The sequence below is a fragment of the Heterodontus francisci genome, chromosome 1 (genome assembly GCF_036365525.1).
Source record: "Heterodontus francisci isolate sHetFra1 chromosome 1, sHetFra1.hap1, whole genome shotgun sequence".
NCBI classification, from domain to species: domain Eukaryota; kingdom Metazoa; phylum Chordata; class Chondrichthyes; order Heterodontiformes; family Heterodontidae; genus Heterodontus; species Heterodontus francisci.
Window position 1 is genome coordinate 172330783 of NC_090371.1, and position 14054 is coordinate 172344836.

Below are 14054 nucleotides of genomic sequence, written 5' to 3' on the forward strand. Positions count from 1 at the left end.
TTCGCATATTGCTGTGTTAGTAAGGATGTAGGTAGATCAGTGTAAATGAGTAAGACGTATGTGGCCATTCAGTGTAACTGATTAAGAATGATGTGCGCGTCCAGTTTTAATGCTTAATAATGATGTTGTCGCTCAGGTGAAATAATTATAAAGGACGTGGGTAGATCATTATAAATGGTTATTAAGAATTTGGTCATTCAATGCAAATGAATATTAAGAACGTGCTCATTCCTTGTAAATGCTTATTAAGTATGCTTTCGTTCAGTGCAAATGAAGATTAGTAATGTGAGTAGATCAGTGTAAATGACTAAGACGTATGTGGCCATTCAGTGTAAGTGATCAATAATGATGTGTGCAGATCAGTGAAACTGGAGAGTAAGGATGTGCGCAGATCGGTGCAAGTGGTTATGAAGAATGTGGTAATTCAGTGTAAATGATTCTTGAGGATGTGGTTATTCAGTGTAAATGTAGATGAAGAATGTGAGCAGTTCAGTATAAATGAAGATGAAGAAAGTGGCCATCAGTGTAAATAATTATGCAGGATCTGGGTAGATCAGTGGAAAGACTTATTGAGGATGTAATCGTGCAGTGTAAATGCTTATTAAGGATGTAAGTAGATGATGGTAAATGAAAATGAAGGAAGTGGTCATTCAGTGTAAAGAAATATGAAGAATGTGAGCAGATCAGTGTCAATGATTATGAAGGATGTGGTCAAGCAGCGTAAATGGTTCTTAACGATGTGGACACCCTGTGTAAATGACATGTAAAGGACACGGTCAAGCAGTGTAAATGCTTATTAAGGATGTAAGTAGATGATGTTAAATGAAAATGAAGGAAGTGGTCATTCAGTGTAAAGAAATATGAAGAATGTGAGCAGATCAGTGTCAATGATTATGAAGGATGTGGTCATGCAGCGTAAATGGTTCTTAACGATGTGGACACCCTGTGTAAATGACATGTAAAGGACACGGTCAAGCAGTGTAAATGCTTATTAAGCATGTGGTCATTCACTGCAAATGGTTTTCAAGGATGAGGTCATTCACTCTAAATGCTTCTTAAGGAACTGCTGAGCTTTTGAGTTTGGCCAGGCATTGGCAGTTCAGTGGTAGAATTTTCGCTTGCCATGTGGGAGGCCTGGGTTCGATTCCCAGTCAATGCAGAGTTGGTGTTTGTCTTGGCGAGAGTGTGTGTGGTGTTGGGCTCTTGCTTGATGAAAAGAAGGTAGTGGTTGAGGCCACTATAATTATGCAAGCAGCTGCAGTGGATGAGTTAATTTCTGGTGCAAGGTTGGACAGGATTGCTTTGTGTCTGTGGGACTTTCGAGGAGGAACAGGTGACTTGATCCTCAGAGGCCTGAAAAGGGTGGAGATGGAAATTATGTTGACCTTTGTTGGGGAATCGAAGCCCTTGCTTTCTGATTTAAATAACGGGTCGCCCATTTAAGGCAGAGATGAGGATAAATCTTTTCTCTCACAGGGTCCTGAGTCTTTGGAATTCTCTTCCTCAAAAGGCAGTGCAAGCAGAGTCACAAACTATTTTTAAGGCAGAGGGTTGCTAGATTCTTGAAAAGCAAGGGGGTGAAAGATTATGGGGGTAGGAGGGAATGTGGAGTCGAGGTTACAATCAGATCAGCCATGATCTTATTGAATGGCGCAACAGACTCGTGGGGCCGAGTGCGCTACTCCTGCTCCTAATTCGCATATTGCTGTGTTAGTAAGGATGTAGGTAGATCAGTGTAAATGAGGAAGACGTATGTGGCCATTCAGTGTAACTGATTAAGAATGATGTGCGCGTCCAGTTTTAATGCTTAATAATGATGTTGTCACTCAGGTTAAATAATTATAAAGGACGTGGGTAGATCATTATAAATGGTTATTAAGAATTTGGTCATTCAATGCAAATGAATATTAAGAACGTGCTCATTCCTTGTAAATGCTTATTAAGTATGCTTTCGTTCAGTGCAAATGAAGATTAGTAATGTGAGTAGATCAGTGTAAATGACTAAGACTTATGTGGCCATTCAGTGTAAGTGATCAATAATGATGTGTGCAGATCAGTGTAACTGGAGAGTAAGGATGTGCGCAGATCGGTGCAAATGGTTATGAAGAATGTGGTAATTCAGTGTAAATGTTTCTTGAGGATGTGGTTATTCAGTGTAAATGTAGATGAAGAATGTGAGCAGTTCAGTATAAATGAAGATGAAGAAAGTGGCCATCAGATTAAATAATTATGCAGGATCTGGGTAGATCAGTGGAAAGACTTATTGAGGATGTAATCGTGCAGTGTAAATGCTTATTAAGGATGTAAGTAGATGATGGTAAATGAAAATGAAGGAAGTGGTCATTCAGTGTAAAGAAATATGAAGAATGTGAGCAGATCAGTGTCAATGATTATGAAGGATGTGGTCATGCAGCGTAAATGGTTCTTAACGATGTGGACACCCTGTGTAAATGACATGTAAAGGACACGGTCAAGCAGTGTAAATGCTTATTAAGCATGTGGTCATTCACTGCAAATGGTTATCAAGGATGAGGTCATTCACTCTAAATGCTTCTTAAGCAACTGCTGAGCTTTTGAGTATGGCCATGCAGTGGTGGTTCAGTGGTAGAATTCTCGCTTGCCATGTGGGAGGCCTGGGTTCGATTCCCAGTCAATGCAGAGTTGGTGTTTGTCTTGGCGAGAGTGTGTGTGGTGTTGGGCTCTTGCTTGATGGAAAGAAGGCAGTGGTTGAGGCCACAATAATTATGCAAGCAGCTGCAGTGGATGAGTTAATTTCTGGTGCAAGCTTGGACAGGATTGCTTTGTGTCTGTGGGACTTTCGAGGAGGAACAGGTGACTTGATCCTTAGAGGCCTGAAAAGGGTGGAGATGGAAATTATGTTGACCTTTGTTGGGGAATCGAAGCCCTTGCTTTCTGATTTAAATAACGGGTCGCCCATTTAAGGCAGAGATGAGGATAAATCTTTTCTCTCACAGGGTCCTGAGTCTTTGGAACTCTCTTCCTCAAAAGGCAGTGCAAGCAGAGTCACAAACTATTTTTAAGGCAGAGGGTTGCTAGATTCTTGAAAAGCAAGGGGGTGAAAGATTATGGGGGTAGGAGGGAATGTGGAGTCGAGGTTACAATCAGATCAGCCATGATCTTATTGAATGGCGCAACAGACTCGTGGGGCCGAGTGCGCTACTCCTGCTCCTAATTCGCATATTGCTGTGTTAGTAAGGATGTAGGTAGATCAGTGTAAATGAGTAAGACGTATGTGGCCATTCAGTGTAACTGATTAAGAATGATGTGCGCGTCCAGTTTTAATGCTTAATAATGATGTTGTCGCTCAGGTGAAATAATTATAAAGGACGTGGGTAGATCATTATAAATGGTTATTAAGAATTTGGTCATTCAATGCAAATGAATATTAAGAACGTGCTCATTCCTTGTAAATGCTTATTAAGTATGCTTTCGTTCAGTGCAAATGAAGATTAGTAATGTGAGTAGATCAGTGTAAATGACTAAGACGTATGTGGCCATTCAGTGTAAGTGATCAATAATGATGTGTGCAGATCAGTGAAACTGGAGAGTAAGGATGTGCGCAGATCGGTGCAAGTGGTTATGAAGAATGTGGTAATTCAGTGTAAATGATTCTTGAGGATGTGGTTATTCAGTGTAAATGTAGATGAAGAATGTGAGCAGTTCAGTATAAATGAAGATGAAGAAAGTGGCCATCAGTGTAAATAATTATGCAGGATCTGGGTAGATCAGTGGAAAGACTTATTGAGGATGTAATCGTGCAGTGTAAATGCTTATTAAGGATGTAAGTAGATGATGGTAAATGAAAATGAAGGAAGTGGTCATTCAGTGTAAAGAAATATGAAGAATGTGAGCAGATCAGTGTCAATGATTATGAAGGATGTGGTCAAGCAGCGTAAATGGTTCTTAACGATGTGGACACCCTGTGTAAATGACATGTAAAGGACACGGTCAAGCAGTGTAAATGCTTATTAAGGATGTAAGTAGATGATGTTAAATGAAAATGAAGGAAGTGGTCATTCAGTGTAAAGAAATATGAAGAATGTGAGCAGATCAGTGTCAATGATTATGAAGGATGTGGTCATGCAGCGTAAATGGTTCTTAACGATGTGGACACCCTGTGTAAATGACATGTAAAGGACACGGTCAAGCAGTGTAAATGCTTATTAAGCATGTGGTCATTCACTGCAAATGGTTTTCAAGGATGAGGTCATTCACTCTAAATGCTTCTTAAGGAACTGCTGAGCTTTTGAGTTTGGCCAGGCATTGGCAGTTCAGTGGTAGAATTCTCGCTTGCTATGTGGGAGGCCTGGGTTCGATTCCCAGTCAATGCAGAGTTGGTGTTTGTCTTGGCGAGAGTGTGTGTGGTGTTGGGCTCTTGCTTGATGAAAAGAAGGTAGTGGTTGAGGCCACTATAATTATGCAAGCAGCTGCAGTGGATGAGTTAATTTCTGGTGCAAGGTTGGACAGGATTGCTTTGTGTCTGTGGGACTTTCGAGGAGGAACAGGTGACTTGATCCTCAGAGGCCTGAAAAGGGTGGAGATGGAAATTATGTTGACCTTTGTTGGGGAATCGAAGCCCTTGCTTTCTGATTTAAATAACGGGTCGCCCATTTAAGGCAGAGATGAGGATAAATCTTTTCTCTCACAGGGTCCTGAGTCTTTGGAATTCTCTTCCTCAAAAGGCAGTGCAAGCAGAGTCACAAACTATTTTTAAGGCAGAGGGTTGCTAGATTCTTGAAAAGCAAGGGGGTGAAAGATTATGGGGGTAGGAGGGAATGTGGAGTCGAGGTTACAATCAGATCAGCCATGATCTTATTGAATGGCGCAACAGACTCGTGGGGCCGAGTGCGCTACTCCTGCTCCTAATTCGCATATTGCTGTGTTAGTAAGGATGTAGGTAGATCAGTGTAAATGAGTAAGACGTATGTGGCCATTCAGTGTAACTGATTAAGAATGATGTGCGCGTCCAGTTTTAATGCTTAATAATGATGTTGTCGCTCAGGTGAAATAATTATAAAGGACGTGGGTAGATCATTATAAATGGTTATTAAGAATTTGGTCATTCAATGCAAATGAATATTAAGAACGTGCTCATTCCTTGTAAATGCTTATTAAGTATGCTTTCGTTCAGTGCAAATGAAGATTAGTAATGTGAGTAGATCAGTGTAAATGACTAAGACGTATGTGGCCATTCAGTGTAAGTGATCAATAATGATGTGTGCAGATCAGTGAAACTGGAGAGTAAGGATGTGCGCAGATCGGTGCAAGTGGTTATGAAGAATGTGGTAATTCAGTGTAAATGATTCTTGAGGATGTGGTTATTCAGTGTAAATGTAGATGAAGAATGTGAGCAGTTCAGTATAAATGAAGATGAAGAAAGTGGCCATCAGTGTAAATAATTATGCAGGATCTGGGTAGATCAGTGGAAAGACTTATTGAGGATGTAATCGTGCAGTGTAAATGCTTATTAAGGATGTAAGTAGATGATGGTAAATGAAAATGAAGGAAGTGGTCATTCAGTGTAAAGAAATATGAAGAATGTGAGCAGATCAGTGTCAATGATTATGAAGGATGTGGTCAAGCAGCGTAAATGGTTCTTAACGATGTGGACACCCTGTGTAAATGACATGTAAAGGACACGGTCAAGCAGTGTAAATGCTTATTAAGGATGTAAGTAGATGATGTTAAATGAAAATGAAGGAAGTGGTCATTCAGTGTAAAGAAATATGAAGAATGTGAGCAGATCAGTGTCAATGATTATGAAGGATGTGGTCATGCAGCGTAAATGGTTCTTAACGATGTGGACACCCTGTGTAAATGACATGTAAAGGACACGGTCAAGCAGTGTAAATGCTTATTAAGCATGTGGTCATTCACTGCAAATGGTTTTCAAGGATGAGGTCATTCACTCTAAATGCTTCTTAAGGAACTGCTGAGCTTTTGAGTTTGGCCAGGCATTGGCAGTTCAGTGGTAGAATTTTCGCTTGCCATGTGGGAGGCCTGGGTTCGATTCCCAGTCAATGCAGAGTTGGTGTTTGTCTTGGCGAGAGTGTGTGTGGTGTTGGGCTCTTGCTTGATGAAAAGAAGGTAGTGGTTGAGGCCACTATAATTATGCAAGCAGCTGCAGTGGATGAGTTAATTTCTGGTGCAAGGTTGGACAGGATTGCTTTGTGTCTGTGGGACTTTCGAGGAGGAACAGGTGACTTGATCCTCAGAGGCCTGAAAAGGGTGGAGATGGAAATTATGTTGACCTTTGTTGGGGAATCGAAGCCCTTGCTTTCTGATTTAAATAACGGGTCGCCCATTTAAGGCAGAGATGAGGATAAATCTTTTCTCTCACAGGGTCCTGAGTCTTTGGAATTCTCTTCCTCAAAAGGCAGTGCAAGCAGAGTCACAAACTATTTTTAAGGCAGAGGGTTGCTAGATTCTTGAAAAGCAAGGGGGTGAAAGATTATGGGGGTAGGAGGGAATGTGGAGTCGAGGTTACAATCAGATCAGCCATGATCTTATTGAATGGCGCAACAGACTCGTGGGGCCGAGTGCGCTACTCCTGCTCCTAATTCGCATATTGCTGTGTTAGTAAGGATGTAGGTAGATCAGTGTAAATGAGGAAGACGTATGTGGCCATTCAGTGTAACTGATTAAGAATGATGTGCGCGTCCAGTTTTAATGCTTAATAATGATGTTGTCACTCAGGTTAAATAATTATAAAGGACGTGGGTAGATCATTATAAATGGTTATTAAGAATTTGGTCATTCAATGCAAATGAATATTAAGAACGTGCTCATTCCTTGTAAATGCTTATTAAGTATGCTTTCGTTCAGTGCAAATGAAGATTAGTAATGTGAGTAGATCAGTGTAAATGACTAAGACTTATGTGGCCATTCAGTGTAAGTGATCAATAATGATGTGTGCAGATCAGTGTAACTGGAGAGTAAGGATGTGCGCAGATCGGTGCAAATGGTTATGAAGAATGTGGTAATTCAGTGTAAATGTTTCTTGAGGATGTGGTTATTCAGTGTAAATGTAGATGAAGAATGTGAGCAGTTCAGTATAAATGAAGATGAAGAAAGTGGCCATCAGATTAAATAATTATGCAGGATCTGGGTAGATCAGTGGAAAGACTTATTGAGGATGTAATCGTGCAGTGTAAATGCTTATTAAGGATGTAAGTAGATGATGGTAAATGAAAATGAAGGAAGTGGTCATTCAGTGTAAAGAAATATGAAGAATGTGAGCAGATCAGTGTCAATGATTATGAAGGATGTGGTCATGCAGCGTAAATGGTTCTTAACGATGTGGACACCCTGTGTAAATGACATGTAAAGGACACGGTCAAGCAGTGTAAATGCTTATTAAGCATGTGGTCATTCACTGCAAATGGTTATCAAGGATGAGGTCATTCACTCTAAATGCTTCTTAAGCAACTGCTGAGCTTTTGAGTATGGCCATGCAGTGGTGGTTCAGTGGTAGAATTCTCGCTTGCCATGCGGGAGGCCTGGGTTCGATTCCCAGTCAATGCAGAGTTGGTGTTTGTCTTGGCGAGAGTGTGTGTGGTGTTGGGCTCTTGCTTGATGGAAAGAAGGCAGTGGTTGAGGCCACAATAATTATGCAAGCAGCTGCAGTGGATGAGTTAATTTCTGGTGCAAGCTTGGACAGGATTGCTTTGTGTCTGTGGGACTTTCGAGGAGGAACAGGTGACTTGATCCTTAGAGGCCTGAAAAGGGTGGAGATGGAAATTATGTTGACCTTTGTTGGGGAATCGAAGCCCTTGCTTTCTGATTTAAATAACGGGTCGCCCATTTAAGGCAGAGATGAGGATAAATCTTTTCTCTCACAGGGTCCTGAGTCTTTGGAACTCTCTTCCTCAAAAGGCAGTGCAAGCAGAGTCACAAACTATTTTTAAGGCAGAGGGTTGCTAGATTCTTGAAAAGCAAGGGGGTGAAAGATTATGGGGGTAGGAGGGAATGTGGAGTCGAGGTTACAATCAGATCAGCCATGATCTTATTGAATGGCGCAACAGACTCGTGGGGCCGAGTGCGCTACTCCTGCTCCTAATTCGCATATTGCTGTGTTAGTAAGGATGTAGGTAGATCAGTGTAAATGAGTAAGACGTATGTGGCCATTCAGTGTAACTGATTAAGAATGATGTGCGCGTCCAGTTTTAATGCTTAATAATGATGTTGTCGCTCAGGTGAAATAATTATAAAGGACGTGGGTAGATCATTATAAATGGTTATTAAGAATTTGGTCATTCAATGCAAATGAATATTAAGAACGTGCTCATTCCTTGTAAATGCTTATTAAGTATGCTTTCGTTCAGTGCAAATGAAGATTAGTAATGTGAGTAGATCAGTGTAAATGACTAAGACGTATGTGGCCATTCAGTGTAAGTGATCAATAATGATGTGTGCAGATCAGTGAAACTGGAGAGTAAGGATGTGCGCAGATCGGTGCAAGTGGTTATGAAGAATGTGGTAATTCAGTGTAAATGATTCTTGAGGATGTGGTTATTCAGTGTAAATGTAGATGAAGAATGTGAGCAGTTCAGTATAAATGAAGATGAAGAAAGTGGCCATCAGTGTAAATAATTATGCAGGATCTGGGTAGATCAGTGGAAAGACTTATTGAGGATGTAATCGTGCAGTGTAAATGCTTATTAAGGATGTAAGTAGATGATGGTAAATGAAAATGAAGGAAGTGGTCATTCAGTGTAAAGAAATATGAAGAATGTGAGCAGATCAGTGTCAATGATTATGAAGGATGTGGTCAAGCAGCGTAAATGGTTCTTAACGATGTGGACACCCTGTGTAAATGACATGTAAAGGACACGGTCAAGCAGTGTAAATGCTTATTAAGGATGTAAGTAGATGATGTTAAATGAAAATGAAGGAAGTGGTCATTCAGTGTAAAGAAATATGAAGAATGTGAGCAGATCAGTGTCAATGATTATGAAGGATGTGGTCATGCAGCGTAAATGGTTCTTAACGATGTGGACACCCTGTGTAAATGACATGTAAAGGACACGGTCAAGCAGTGTAAATGCTTATTAAGCATGTGGTCATTCACTGCAAATGGTTTTCAAGGATGAGGTCATTCACTCTAAATGCTTCTTAAGGAACTGCTGAGCTTTTGAGTTTGGCCAGGCATTGGCAGTTCAGTGGTAGAATTCTCGCTTGCTATGTGGGAGGCCTGGGTTCGATTCCCAGTCAATGCAGAGTTGGTGTTTGTCTTGGCGAGAGTGTGTGTGGTGTTGGGCTCTTGCTTGATGAAAAGAAGGTAGTGGTTGAGGCCACTATAATTATGCAAGCAGCTGCAGTGGATGAGTTAATTTCTGGTGCAAGGTTGGACAGGATTGCTTTGTGTCTGTGGGACTTTCGAGGAGGAACAGGTGACTTGATCCTCAGAGGCCTGAAAAGGGTGGAGATGGAAATTATGTTGACCTTTGTTGGGGAATCGAAGCCCTTGCTTTCTGATTTAAATAACGGGTCGCCCATTTAAGGCAGAGATGAGGATAAATCTTTTCTCTCACAGGGTCCTGAGTCTTTGGAATTCTCTTCCTCAAAAGGCAGTGCAAGCAGAGTCACAAACTATTTTTAAGGCAGAGGGTTGCTAGATTCTTGAAAAGCAAGGGGGTGAAAGATTATGGGGGTAGGAGGGAATGTGGAGTCGAGGTTACAATCAGATCAGCCATGATCTTATTGAATGGCGCAACAGACTCGTGGGGCCGAGTGCGCTACTCCTGCTCCTAATTCGCATATTGCTGTGTTAGTAAGGATGTAGGTAGATCAGTGTAAATGAGTAAGACGTATGTGGCCATTCAGTGTAACTGATTAAGAATGATGTGCGCGTCCAGTTTTAATGCTTAATAATGATGTTGTCGCTCAGGTGAAATAATTATAAAGGACGTGGGTAGATCATTATAAATGGTTATTAAGAATTTGGTCATTCAATGCAAATGAATATTAAGAACGTGCTCATTCCTTGTAAATGCTTATTAAGTATGCTTTCGTTCAGTGCAAATGAAGATTAGTAATGTGAGTAGATCAGTGTAAATGACTAAGACGTATGTGGCCATTCAGTGTAAGTGATCAATAATGATGTGTGCAGATCAGTGAAACTGGAGAGTAAGGATGTGCGCAGATCGGTGCAAGTGGTTATGAAGAATGTGGTAATTCAGTGTAAATGATTCTTGAGGATGTGGTTATTCAGTGTAAATGTAGATGAAGAATGTGAGCAGTTCAGTATAAATGAAGATGAAGAAAGTGGCCATCAGTGTAAATAATTATGCAGGATCTGGGTAGATCAGTGGAAAGACTTATTGAGGATGTAATCGTGCAGTGTAAATGCTTATTAAGGATGTAAGTAGATGATGGTAAATGAAAATGAAGGAAGTGGTCATTCAGTGTAAAGAAATATGAAGAATGTGAGCAGATCAGTGTCAATGATTATGAAGGATGTGGTCAAGCAGCGTAAATGGTTCTTAACGATGTGGACACCCTGTGTAAATGACATGTAAAGGACACGGTCAAGCAGTGTAAATGCTTATTAAGGATGTAAGTAGATGATGTTAAATGAAAATGAAGGAAGTGGTCATTCAGTGTAAAGAAATATGAAGAATGTGAGCAGATCAGTGTCAATGATTATGAAGGATGTGGTCATGCAGCGTAAATGGTTCTTAACGATGTGGACACCCTGTGTAAATGACATGTAAAGGACACGGTCAAGCAGTGTAAATGCTTATTAAGCATGTGGTCATTCACTGCAAATGGTTTTCAAGGATGAGGTCATTCACTCTAAATGCTTCTTAAGGAACTGCTGAGCTTTTGAGTTTGGCCAGGCATTGGCGGTTCAGTGGTAGAATTCTCGCTTGCCATGTGGGAGGCCTGAGTTCGATTCCCAGTCAATGCAGAGTTGGTGTTTGTCTTGGCGAGAGTGTGTGTGGTGTTGGGCTCTTGCTTGATGGAAAGAAGGCAGTGGTTGAGGCCACTATAATTATGCAAGCAGCTGCAGTGGATGAGTTAATTTCTGGTGCAAGGTTGGACAGGATTGCTTTGTGTCTGTGGGACTTTCGAGGAGGAACAGGTGACTTGATCCTCAGAGGCCTGAAAAGGGTGGAGATGGAAATTATGTTGACCTTTGTTGGGGAATCGAAGCCCTTGCTTTCTGATTTAAATAACGGGTCGCCCATTTAAGGCAGAGATGAGGATAAATCTTTTCTCTCACAGGGTCCTGAGTCTTTGGAATTCTCTTCCTCAAAAGGCAGTGCAAGCAGAGTCACAAACTATTTTTAAGGCAGAGGGTTGCTAGATTCTTGAAAAGCAAGGGGGTGAAAGATTATGGGGGTAGGAGGGAATGTGGAGTCGAGGTTACAATCAGATCAGCCATGATCTTATTGAATGGCGCAACAGACTCGTGGGGCCGAGTGCGCTACTCCTGCTCCTAATTCGCATATTGCTGTGTTAGTAAGGATGTAGGTAGATCAGTGTAAATGAGGAAGACGTATGTGGCCATTCAGTGTAACTGATTAAGAATGATGTGCGCGTCCAGTTTTAATGCTTAATAATGATGTTGTCACTCAGGTTAAATAATTATAAAGGACGTGGGTAGATCATTATAAATGGTTATTAAGAATTTGGTCATTCAATGCAAATGAATATTAAGAACGTGCTCATTCCTTGTAAATGCTTATTAAGTATGCTTTCGTTCAGTGCAAATGAAGATTAGTAATGTGAGTAGATCAGTGTAAATGACTAAGACGTATGTGGCCATTCAGTGTAAGTGATCAATAATGATGTGTGCAGATCAGTGTAACTGGAGAGTAAGGATGTGCGCAGATCGGTGCAAGTGGTTATGAATAATGTGGTAATTCAGTGTAAATGTTTCTTGAGGATGTGGTTATTCAGTGTAAATGTAGATGAAGAATGTGAGCAGTTCAGTATAAATGAAGATGAAGAAAGTGGCCATCAGTGTAAATAATTATGCAGGATCTGGGTAGATCAGTGGAAAGACTTATTGAGGATGTAATCGTGCAGTGTAAATGCTTATTAAGAATGTAAGTAGATGATGGTAAATGAAAATGAAGGAAGTGGTCATTCAGTGTAAAGAAATATGAAGAATGTGAGCAGATCAGTGTCAATGATTATGAAGGATGTGGTCATGCAGCGTAAATGGTTCTTAACGATGTGGACACCCTGTGTAAATGACATGTAAAGGACACGGTCAAGCAGTGTAAATGCTTATTAAGCATGTGGTCATTCACTGCAAATGGTTATCAAGGATGAGGTCATTCACTCTAAATGCTTCTTAAGGAACTGCTGAGCTTTTAAGTATGGCCATGCATTGGTGGTTCAGTGTAGAATTCTCGCTTGCCATGTGGGAGGCTTGGGTTTGATTCCCAGTCAATGCAGAGTTGGTGTTTGTCTTGGCGAGAGTGTGTGTGGTGTTGGGCTCTTGCTTGATGGAAAGAAGGCAGTGGTTGAGGCCACAATAATTATGCAAGCAGCTGCAGTGGATGAGTTAATTTCTGGTGCAAGCTTGGACAGGATTGCTTTGTGTCTGTGGGACTTTCGAGGAGGAACAGGTGACTTGATCCTTAGAGGCCTGAAAAGGGTGGAGATGGAAATTATGTTGACCTTTGTTGGGGAATCGAAGCCCTTGCTTTCTGATTTAAATAACGGGTCGCCCATTTAAGGCAGAGATGAGGATAAATCTTTTCTCTCACAGGGTCCTGAGTCTTTGGAACTCTCTTCCTCAAAAGGCAGTGCAAGCAGAGTCACAAACTATTTTTAAGGCAGAGGGTTGCTAGATTCTTGAAAAGCAAGGGGGTGAAAGATTATGGGGGTAGGAGGGAATGTGGAGTCGAGGTTACAATCAGATCAGCCATGATCTTATTGAATGGCGCAACAGACTCGTGGGGCCGAGTGCGCTACTCCTGCTCCTAATTCGCATATTGCTGTGTTAGTAAGGATGTAGGTAGATCAGTGTAAATGAGTAAGACGTATGTGGCCATTCAGTGTAACTGATTAAGAATGATGTGCGCGTCCAGTTTTAATGCTTAATAATGATGTTGTCGCTCAGGTGAAATAATTATAAAGGACGTGGGTAGATCATTATAAATGGTTATTAAGAATTTGGTCATTCAATGCAAATGAATATTAAGAACGTGCTCATTCCTTGTAAATGCTTATTAAGTATGCTTTCGTTCAGTGCAAATGAAGATTAGTAATGTGAGTAGATCAGTGTAAATGACTAAGACGTATGTGGCCATTCAGTGTAAGTGATCAATAATGATGTGTGCAGATCAGTGAAACTGGAGAGTAAGGATGTGCGCAGATCGGTGCAAGTGGTTATGAAGAATGTGGTAATTCAGTGTAAATGATTCTTGAGGATGTGGTTATTCAGTGTAAATGTAGATGAAGAATGTGAGCAGTTCAGTATAAATGAAGATGAAGAAAGTGGCCATCAGTGTAAATAATTATGCAGGATCTGGGTAGATCAGTGGAAAGACTTATTGAGGATGTAATCGTGCAGTGTAAATGCTTATTAAGGATGTAAGTAGATGATGGTAAATGAAAATGAAGGAAGTGGTCATTCAGTGTAAAGAAATATGAAGAATGTGAGCAGATCAGTGTCAATGATTATGAAGGATGTGGTCAAGCAGCGTAAATGGTTCTTAACGATGTGGACACCCTGTGTAAATGACATGTAAAGGACACGGTCAAGCAGTGTAAATGCTTATTAAGGATGTAAGTAGATGATGTTAAATGAAAATGAAGGAAGTGGTCATTCAGTGTAAAGAAATATGAAGAATGTGAGCAGATCAGTGTCAATGATTATGAAGGATGTGGTCATGCAGCGTAAATGGTTCTTAACGATGTGGACACCCTGTGTAAATGACATGTAAAGGACACGGTCAAGCAGTGTAAATGCTTATTAAGCATGTGGTCATTCACTGCAAATGGTTTTCAAGGATGAGGTCATTCACTCTAAATGCTTCTTAAGGAACTGCTGAGCTTTTGAGTTTGGCCAG

General features: G+C 40.8%; 6 non-coding genes across 6 annotated transcripts; all 6 read left to right on the forward strand.

Annotated features, from left to right (window-relative positions):
- The first annotated feature begins 1088 nt into the window (after nt 1–1088).
- trnag-gcc (transfer RNA glycine (anticodon GCC)) lies at nt 1089–1159 on the forward strand. The gene has a single exon. It is a non-coding gene; the product is annotated as a tRNA-Gly (tRNA).
- A 1428-nt stretch (nt 1160–2587) lies between these two features.
- trnag-gcc (transfer RNA glycine (anticodon GCC)) lies at nt 2588–2658 on the forward strand. Its single transcript has one exon. It is a non-coding gene; the product is annotated as a tRNA-Gly (tRNA).
- Nucleotides 2659–4281: 1623 nt separating this feature from the next.
- On the forward strand, nt 4282–4352 carry trnas-gcu (transfer RNA serine (anticodon GCU)). The gene has a single exon. It is a non-coding gene; the product is annotated as a tRNA-Ser (tRNA).
- Nucleotides 4353–5975: 1623 nt separating this feature from the next.
- Nucleotides 5976–6046, forward strand: trnag-gcc (transfer RNA glycine (anticodon GCC)). The gene has a single exon. It is a non-coding gene; the product is annotated as a tRNA-Gly (tRNA).
- A 1428-nt stretch (nt 6047–7474) lies between these two features.
- Nucleotides 7475–7545, forward strand: trnag-gcc (transfer RNA glycine (anticodon GCC)). The gene has a single exon. It is a non-coding gene; the product is annotated as a tRNA-Gly (tRNA).
- A 1623-nt stretch (nt 7546–9168) lies between these two features.
- On the forward strand, nt 9169–9239 carry trnas-gcu (transfer RNA serine (anticodon GCU)). Its single transcript has one exon. It is a non-coding gene; the product is annotated as a tRNA-Ser (tRNA).
- The last annotated feature ends 4815 nt before the right edge of the window (nt 9240–14054 follow it).